The sequence below is a fragment of the Lygodium microphyllum genome, chromosome 17, assembly GCF_053477565.2.
Source record: "Lygodium microphyllum isolate KBCC chromosome 17, Lygodium_microphyllum_v1.1.10, whole genome shotgun sequence".
Lineage (NCBI taxonomy): Eukaryota > Viridiplantae > Streptophyta > Polypodiopsida > Schizaeales > Lygodiaceae > Lygodium > Lygodium microphyllum.
In genome coordinates this window covers 126,979,184-126,989,529 of record NC_141151.1, presented here as the reverse complement: position 1 = coordinate 126,989,529, position 10,346 = coordinate 126,979,184, and the positions used below count along the sequence as shown (strand labels likewise).

Sequence of the window (10,346 nt, the reverse complement as noted above, 5' to 3'; positions counted from 1 at the left end):
GACAAATTGAATATGTTGTAGCACGGATTCTTAGAGAAGCCTTCCTTTGATGGAGAAAGACCTGGCAATTGCTTGCATTTTGGCCGATGAAACTATGACAATAGAGTATCTGCGTGATAGTGTTGCGTCTTCCTGCACGAACGCCACAAAAGTTAAGCTATGTCACAAGCATCTTGTACAGACAGACCTCAGAGAGAGAGACCGGAGGAGCCCACTATTCGAATTCTACACTTCGTATCTTGCACAGGCCGCTCCTCCCCTCTTTTCGTTCCAAAAGCGTCCTTCCTTTTTCCTGGCTTTTCTGCAAGCCCGCCATTGATAGCATTTCAAAAATATCTCTCTTTTCTTAGCTGTTTCCCTCATTCCGGCCCTTGTATAAAGGTCTGACATGAGCATATAAGCTGAGGCTTCATGTGAGTTCAATGAGACAATTTTGTCAAAGCATTGCTATGCTAGCAATATGTCACCATGCCTTTTGCATTAATTTAACATTGACAACCAAGCAACCAAGATTATTTGCAAGAGGCATATCTTGCAGCAACTCTGCTTCCTCCTTTAAATGTCCTTCTTGTAGCATATCTTCAAAACACTTGCACCAAGGCTGTCATGTTGGAGCAAACTTTGACTGCAGAAACAAAAGTAACTTCATTTGATTGTTTGAAAACAGTAACCTTTTTCCTCAACCCTGAAGTTCCTGGTTTTTGACCTTCATACCGAGATGTATAGCATGTGGTGATCTTAAAGACTGTCATTGCACATAGAGCTAGAACAAATAGCAGCAGGACAAAGATCCTTTGGCATCAGTTTTTCATATTTCTCTAATACACGCACTTCATGCATCCAAACAAAATCATGCGCATGCACTAAGGGAATATATACATTGGATGCGGATTATTAAAATGCATCACACAAACAATGAATCACACGCGGAAATTAACACAAATGCACAACAAAAGAAATGGAGGTGTATACGACTCGGATGCGCAGCAACACGACAACGCCATGGTAGAGGTGATGGATGTGGTTCATGGTAGTCAAATGATCAGTCAAATAGAGACAATAACTGTCATTATTGCGGTAGATATGGGCATATAGCCAAAATTTTTCCTAAGATACAGGCTGACATGAAAGCCAAGGGTAGACAACATGGAAATTATGCTTCATCTAGTGGAGTTCCTGATGATCAGGGTGACAAGTTGTTTGCCATGTAGCATGTGTCGAAGAATGCATCTAGGTAGAACATAGATGAGAGATGGTACATTGATTCAGTGGCTTGAAATCATATGACACCCCATGGAGAATGTTTTGATGAGATGGTTGCAGGTTCACATGGTTATGTGTGTACTGGGGATGATACCCAACATGACATTCAACACACAAGAATTGTTCCGTTGTTATTGCCTAATGGCAAGAAAAAGAGCATGCATGATTTACTACATGTACCTACAATAACCAAGAATCTTTTATCAGTTGGATAGATGGTAGAACAGAATGTACAAGTGAGATTTAATAGAGATAGATGCTTTGTTGAAGAATATGGTAATGGATGCAAATTGATTTTTAGAGGCCCAAGAGATGGCAGAATGTTTACTCTTGATACGTCAATTCCATAATTGAAAGTAGCCATGTTTGCACATGATGATGGTACTATACAAGATGTTGAGATATGGCATAAGCGGATTGGCCATGTGAATGTAGAAAAGCTGAAATCTATGCAGTAGAAGGAGATTGTGCTTGGATTGCCTAAGTTCAAGTATCATGACTTTGGATATGTATGTGATGCATCTCAGTTTGGAAAGCAAGCACGGTTTCCATTTATGAGACATGTATAGAATATCTCATGACCCTTGCAGTTGGTACATTCAGATGTATGGGGTCCATCTCATAATGCTTTGTTTGGTAGTGCTCGTTACTATGTATCCTTCATTGATAATTTCAATAGATATACTTGGTTTTACATACTGAAACATAAGGATGATGTGTTTTATGCATTCAAGGACTTCAAGAAGCATACAGAAAATGAGTTGACCTAAAAAAAATCATATCTTAGATCACATGGAGGTGGAGAATATGTCTCTAATTACTTTGACAAGTACATTGCTAAACATGGGATAAGAAGACAGTTGACTTACAGCTATACACCACAACAAAATGGTATAGAAAAAAGGAAAAATAGGATATTGATGGAATTGGTAAGAGCTATGCTGAATGAGAAGAGTTTGCCAAATGGTTATTGGACTGAAGCAGTAGTGATTGCTATCTATGTGCAGAATAGAACCCCTACAAAAGGGATTTATGATGTAAATCCATATGAGAGGTTGTATGGTCATAAGCCTCACATTTCACACTTGAAGGTATTTGGCAGGATTGCATATGTACATGTTCCTGATGAAAAGAGGAAGAAATTGGATTCTAAAGATGTCAAGAGTGTATTCCTTGGTTATGCACAAGACCAGAAAGCTTACTAGTGTTATGTATGTCTACACATGAGACATTGATTAGCAAAGATGTTGTTTTTTATGAGCTCGCATTGTGGTATGGTACTCCGGTAGTAGTGGCTATTGATGGATGAGTCAACACTAGTATTGCAAAAAATACATCTACAGTGAGTTCATCTATGAGTGGTACTATAGGTGATGGGTCACCTACAATAAGTCCTTGGTTAGGATGCTTGCCGAGTCGTACTCCTACATCCACCAACACGAATATGTCATTTAGGGGGAGATTGGAAAAGGAAAAAGAAAATATGCTTGAAGATATGATAGGTTCACTTATGCAGGTTATGAGTAATCTAACAGTGACAATTTGGATAGTGAGTTGGGCATTCCGCCCATTATGATGCTTGGAGCAAGGCAGAGTTGCTATGTACCACCTCATGAAAGGCAAGCTCAGAGTGAGTCACAATTATAGAGATCTGAGAGAGTCAAAAAACCAGTTAAAAGGTTTGCATACACTGGTTATTCAGCCTGCCATTATGCATATACGGCTAGTGTGGCAGGTTACAAAGAACCTACAAAGTTTAATGATGCAATTAGAGATGATAACTGGTGTGCAGCCATGGATGAGAAGTATGCAGCCCTGGGTGAAATGAGACATGGGAATTGGATGAGTTTCCTGAAGGCAAAGTCCCCATTGGCTACAAATGGGCGTACATGGTTAAGTGCAAGTCAGATGGTTCGTTAGAATGCTATATGGCTAGGCTAGTTGGAAAAGGGTATGCACAACAATATGGCCTTGACTTGAGGAGATTTTTAGTCCAGTGGCTAAAATGACAACAATCAAAACTATCATTGCTTTGGCAGCATGGAAAGGCTAAAAATTATGAAAAATGGACGTCAAGAATACTTTCTTGAATGGTGATTTGATTGAGGAATATGGAGCAGCCCGAAGGCTAAGTTCACCCAGACTTTCCTATGTAAGCTCAAAAAGGCTTTATATGGACTAAAACAGGCACCTAGAGCATGAAATGCTAGGATCAATAGTTATTTATAGAAAAATGGATTTAGATTGGGTGATGCAGATCATAGTCTGCTCACAAAGAAGACAGATCATGGATATGTGTTTCTAATGGTTTATGTAGATGATGTTATCATCACTGGAGATGATGAAGAGGGCATTGCTAAAATTAAATCATGTTTACAGGTTGAATTCAGAGTCAAAGACCTTGGTGAACTAAAGTGTTTTCTTGGGATTGAGGTAGTCTATACGACTCAAGGTATATGGCTGCTACAGAAGCAGTATGCTCATGACATGTTACATAAGTATGGTATGGTTGAATGCAAGCCTATGAAGACACCTCTTGATCAGAATATCAAGCTACAGATTGATGTTGGGAATGACATAGAGAATGTGACCATGTATCGACAGATGATGGGCAGCTTGATATACTTGACTATTACCCGTTGACTATTACCTGTCCTAACTTATGTTATGTAGTGGGGCTTAATAGTCAGTTCATGGAGAAGCCTCACAAACCACAGTTAGATGTAGTTAGGAGGATCATGAGATATATAAAGAGTACTATAGATTATGGGTTGTTTTATGCATATGGAAAATCCCTTGACTTAATAGGGTTTACTAATGTTGATTGGGTTGGTTGTGCCTATGATAGGAGGTCAACCAGTGGTTTTGCATTTGAACTGGATAGCTATATGATCAGTTGGTAGAGTAAGAAATAGCCTACTATTCCATTGTCTAGTACAAAAGCTGAGTACAGAGGAGTTGCCTTAGCGACTTGGAAGCAGTTTGGTTGATGAAACTACTGAAAGACTTGGGAATATAGCTAGAAAGAAAAGTGAGATTGCATTGTGATAACCTGAGTAATGTTATGTTGGCTACCAATCCTATCTACCATGCTAGGTCCAAACATATTGAGGTTCACTACCATTTCATCAGAGAAATGGTTCTTATAGGGTAGATTGACTTGATTTATGTGAAGACTAAAGACTAGGTAGCAGACATGTTTACCTGGTCTCTTGGTAAAGAAAAGTTCAAATACTGCAAACAGCTACTTGGAATTTATCAGATGGTTTGAGCTTGAGGAGGAGTGTTAGAATATCTAGCTCTCGTTACTCTTCAATTAGTCTACCTTTATGTGTGTGACCGTGGATACAGTTGTACATGTATGTGACATTCAATAATTTGGTGTAGTTAGTGAATTAACCAGAGTTAGTCTTGGTTAGTGAAACCTATGTGTATAAGTCTCTTTTAGTAAGTATGATGGAAGAAGAATGGAAGAAGAACAAAAATGAGCTAAGGCTCATCTTCTGCTCCACTTTGTCTCTCTCCCTCTCTTCCAACAAAATGATGTAAATTTTTCCCATGTGCATTGGCCTTGATGAAGAGACATTATTAGAAAGATCTAGGTTTCACTAGCATGCCATTGAAAATCCTCTCATGGAGAGATTATATGGCATCTAGATGGCATGTAAAAGAATTGATGTGAACTTGTTGATGACTTTAGGGGCATCTATGGAGGCTATCTAAACTCTTCAGATGAAGAATCTAGGTTGGATGATCTTACTAATACCAGTACTCTCAATCATGAAGATGAAGATGACTCCTCACATGATATAATAATTATATATATATATATATATATATATATATATATATATATATATATATATATATATATATATATATATATATATATATATAATAGGTTTATCTAATATCATTACGCACACACATACACACATTATTTTAGATATACATTTATATATAGACATCAATTTATAAACATCTTTATAAAAGTAAAATTTATATACATGAATATTTTTAGCTAAGACTTATGTTATGATAATATAAATATATAATTTATATTTATATTGATGTAATTTATATATGCATCATTATAATAGTAATTTCTATTTGTCAATATAAAAGTTAATCTAATATTTAGATTTTATAGTGGTTGTTACCCTTCATTGAGGCGCTAGGGCCATGAAAGGTTTGAGCCTTGTTTTCCCCATAACTTCTTTTATACTCTCTGTAGGGTCTCTTAATCGTGGGATTGTGAATATGTGATATGAGAAAAATGGAAGAAAGCACCCATTGCATGTGGGTGTTTGCAGTTCGGCATGCAGGTCAACACATGGCCATCATAAATACATTCTCAAGGAAGGCTTGGAGTGACACATGTCCTCCCTCGCGAAGCTTCTTTCTAATAATAATAACAATAATAATAATAATAATAGAAGATTAACAAGGCTCTATGAGAACACCTAGAGATTTCTAATAAACATGGAAAAGTGGTCAGATATCCCAACCGGTACCATTGCAAAGGTCTGAACGGGTGTCGAGAAATTTGGTCTACCCATGTGTCATGAGTAAAGCTGCCTCACACATAATTTCACTATTATGAAAATCTGGAGGAAAAAAAAAACACCAAGTATGTGTAAATCTAAAACATGCTCAGAGAGCCAAGCTTCAAACTGGAATCCTTAGAATTTCTATTTGTATAAGGATTGATTGGAGGGCCTATCGTCCCCCTCTCTGTGTTGTTCCTCTGAGCTCGCGGCTATGGTGCAGCTCATCGAGTTGCTGTAGGCTCCCCATTGCCTCACCCCTGACCTTCTATATGAGGATGACATCCAACTTAACATTGACTTCTCCCAAGTCAATCTTGACGACATTATCTTACTCCCCGGTGAAGATTTCGAGATCAAGAGGTGTGCGTGGCTACCATTTTCTTGATGCCAAATGTTTCCAGAAAAGTACGAGAAGCTTGAGGGTGTGGTTTGAAAGTTTTTTGGTCAAGTTGGAGTTATTAGAGAGCATGGCCTTTGAATGCCCAAGGATGAAGAAATTAAAAAGACTAAAGGCTATGCTTTTATAGAGTACATAATGCCTTAGGTCTAGCTGGAGTCTCAGATATGAATGCCAATTTGTGGATTGTTGTTTGATTTGTCTTTGTGTGGTATACATAGAAGTCCACATTTGGATTATACAATTGGTCTTTGAACTTATAATTTATACAATTTTCATGCTTTCAGGAGGCTCAAATAGCTAGAGAACAAACTAATGGCTACAAATTGGATAAGTCCCATGTTTTTGCAATCAACATGTTTGATGAATTTGACAAGTCTATGAAAGTTCCAAATGAATGTCTTTGGGTGATAAACATGCGTGCTCTATTCAAAATTCGAAAGGAAAAACACAATTTTAAAAAAATATTAATATGGAGGGTTTCCCAGCAAAGTGCTGCCTTCCATCGTTGTACTAGCCCATACACTAAAAGCTTCATTCTCATCATATAGAGAAGCTTCCACTATTATACATCAAGCTTCTCCTTCCTATTTCTAACTATCCATTAACCCACTCTGGCTACACTACACTTGCACTGATCAATTCTCCTTATCTGCTCCTCTCCTCTGGCAGGTACATTGTACCATTCTAGATTGCTCATGTATCATCTCACCCTGATTTACGTGTATTCAAGAAAATCTTTTAACTTGGCTGATGGATGAACGAGGTCAAGACCAGTTTGTCATTTGGTTTGGATCAGAGAAGGTATGATCTCATCCTGATTTACGTGTATTCATGAAAATCTTTTTACTTGGTTGACGGATGAAGGAGGTCGAGACCAATTTGTCATTCAATTTGGATCACAGACTGAAGTTTATTGGAATGATGTCAGATTAGGGAAACCTGACCTTATTTACCACCGTTATATAAGTCACATTTTCTACAATTTAGATGGTTGTAGCAAAAGAACATATTGTATATTGACAACTAGCTTTTGTAATAGTTTTGGATAGAGAGCTTTGTGCAATGGTCTCCGCTTGGGTCTTACCTTGCCACAATTCATAGACAAGGTGTAGCTATATGGGGTGGTGCCCAAACCTTTAACCAAATAATGCGATACATTCATCCTCAAGTATGACTCATCTTCTCTGGTCTATGGTTTGTAAGTTGGAATGTTGTTGAATATGAATGTTTGCTCTTGTATCAATTCTGTGATCTACTCTTTCAATTAGGTTGATTGACATCTCTCTAGGAGAGAAATATATCATGACATATAGTAGTCATGAACCAAGCAACCCTAGAGATACACAATTTATTGATGAATTTTTTTGTTCTTTGGAAAACTGCATGCACAAGTGTTTACTGATGTCTAGATATGTTTATCCAGAGGGTGACACTTAATATTTATGCTGTGAGGACTGGGAAAGTGCTTAGAGAATCTAATGGAAGTGCATATGATTTTGCAACTCGTGGAACAAGGGGTGTGGCATGTGTCTCTTGGCCAATGTTTAGGTATAGTTATTCTCTGTTTCTCTGTTATCATTTTAAGTTAACTGAGATTAACGAAGACTTTCTTTCTGCTGCATATGGGCGGGAGGCAGAGATAATAAGTATTTTTATTGGATAGGCAAGAATGCAATCAATGTGTATGAGACTGAGACCATGGGTATTCTTGATAAGAAATCTTTGAGAGTAGACAATGTCGTGGACTTTAGTTGGTATTAAAATTGAATATTTAGCTGGAGCAGTTTCTTTTCCTAGCCAAACTGTACAATTTACTTATGGCCTCAGTATTTGTGTGTGTGTGTGTGTGTGTTTTGATAATTCAAGTACGTGTTTCCTCGGAGCAAATCAACCAGACATTGTTGAGCCTCTTTCTATTCCTTGTGCAAGTCTTTCTTAATAATTATTTGTGTTGTCTTAAAGGGCTTTGATGTAGTGTTCAATACTCTTCAAGAAAAGCTGGAAAAGTACCTGAATCGGTGGGGGGAATACTGTCGAACTAATTTCTTCACATCTCCAGCTAAATCTTCTAGTATTAAAAAGGTGTGCAACTGAATTGCGGGCTTGTTATCATTGTGCTTTCCCATTTTTAAAGCTACAATTAAACTTTGTGCATATTTATGCTTTCTTATGCCAACACGTATTGTTACAGTGTTTGGTCAGGTAGTCTTATGGAATTTACAAGCTTTTCTTTTCTCAATAGAATTCTTCTTTGTTTAAGAAAGAGACACATAATCCAAACACTGTATTAGAAGAGGAGCAACTAGATGCATAACTTGAATCAGTTCCTAGCAAGCTACATATTGTATGTTAATGTTTTGTGTTCAAGGCCGGACTTGCACCTTGCAAGTTTCACTATATACATATGACTACACATGATTTCATTGTGCTTTGATCAAACACTCTGGTTGGTATATGTGTGATAGGTTGGGAAAGAGTCAGCAAGAATACACAGGGAGTTGTGCAACTTGGAAAGATTTTTAACTGTAAAGAAAAAACATGAAGATGCTCTACATGATGTTGTAGTAAAACTTAAAGATGAAGAGTATCATGACATGCTACAAGATACACATTTTTGACATTTCATTGTAAGCCATAGTTACATACATAAGGGCTGCAGACACATGGAGTTTATGAGGCTTTTTTCTTAGAGTACATAGAGCTTTGGATACCACGAATGAAGTTGATGATTAGTATAGCAAGCTTGGATCTATAAAAATGCTATAGCTAGTGGAAAACTCATTGTATGCTCATGTGTTTTCTTGCATCACTAATGCCCGCACCCAAAAGAATCCCATGGAAAAATTTGAGATTGCAAATGCTTGCATTCCTAGTGCAACTCCAAATCATTGAAAGTAGCTAAATCCTGAAAGTGAATTATGTAATACCCACACCCAAAACAAGCCCATGGTAAAAGATAATTGTTGGTGATATTCAACCTTGCTGATAGCATTTCAACTTCAATCCATATTTTTAAGCTATCTCAAAGATGTGGTTATGGATTCTTTGGCCCTTCTTTTTTCAAACGGGGATTTTGAGGATCATGAGGAGGTTCTTTAGCATTATAGTGTCCTTTCTTTCATGTGGCAATCTCTTTTCTTTGTCATCAAGCTACCATCCCCTATTGCTTGTATGTCTATCCCGTGGCCTTTGGTTGCTCTTTTTTTGTAGGCTATGATGCCTTTAATATCCTTGCTATTGCCTCCTAGTTGGTTCATAGGATTGGCTCACCCATTCTTGAGTGGACATCCCTTAGGTAATCCGTTCGAGGCTTCTATACTCCCCTTAGTCCTATGACTCTACAAGGTGATTTACTATAGGTTTTTCTATCCATCCGAGGGTATCGTCAATGCTGGTGACGTTTCTTTGGTGCATGTTAGTGATGTTGGTACCTTGCCCCTATTATCTTCGAGCTCTATTTTTTAGGCCCTACATGTTCTTGACTTGGGCTCTTTTGTCAATTCATGGTCTTCCTAGTCTCAGGACTCGTATTGTCTACATCGAGCTACCCATGTTTGTTGCGGATTCTTCTATAAGAAACACTTTTGTGATAGGTTGATAGGAGACGAGGCTACGAGACCTCATGTCACTCTCGCAAATGTCTCTATCAAAGCATATGCCACATGCAATACTTTACATCCATTAGATTCAATCTAATCATGTTTAGAAAATTGTCCTACAGGACCACCCTGTAGAAAATGGCTCATATATTTTGAACCATAACTTAGATCGCCAAGCTTTAAAAAGTAAAAATATAGCCCCTCTCATGATATAAAACCTATTCTAAAGACACCTGGATGAAATTCTAAAGATTTTAGCCCCTAAAATTTTATGCGCAACCTGTAACTATTCATTACAGCATGTAGTCCTAGCTAGATGTCGACCTTCCCAACTCTGTATCTCCTGCATACGAACTCAGATATTAACCAAACTTTGTAGAACCCTTCCGAATGTATAAAAGCACATTTTGGGTGTGTCTATCACTATTAATCCTCTCCCAATTAAAATAATTTTAGACATATTCACTTCAGTTGTGTTTGTCCACTGTAGATTCCAACAGCCAAATCGCCCTCTTAGGTCAAACATCCACTAGA

At 37.6% G+C, this 10,346-nt stretch overlaps 1 pseudogene; it reads left to right on the top strand.

The window, feature by feature from the left end:
* The first annotated feature begins 1,002 nt into the window (after positions 1–1,002).
* LOC148022335 (eukaryotic translation initiation factor 3 subunit B-like) overlaps positions 1,003–10,346 on the top strand; it is a 28,473-nt pseudogene continuing 19,129 nt past the window's right edge.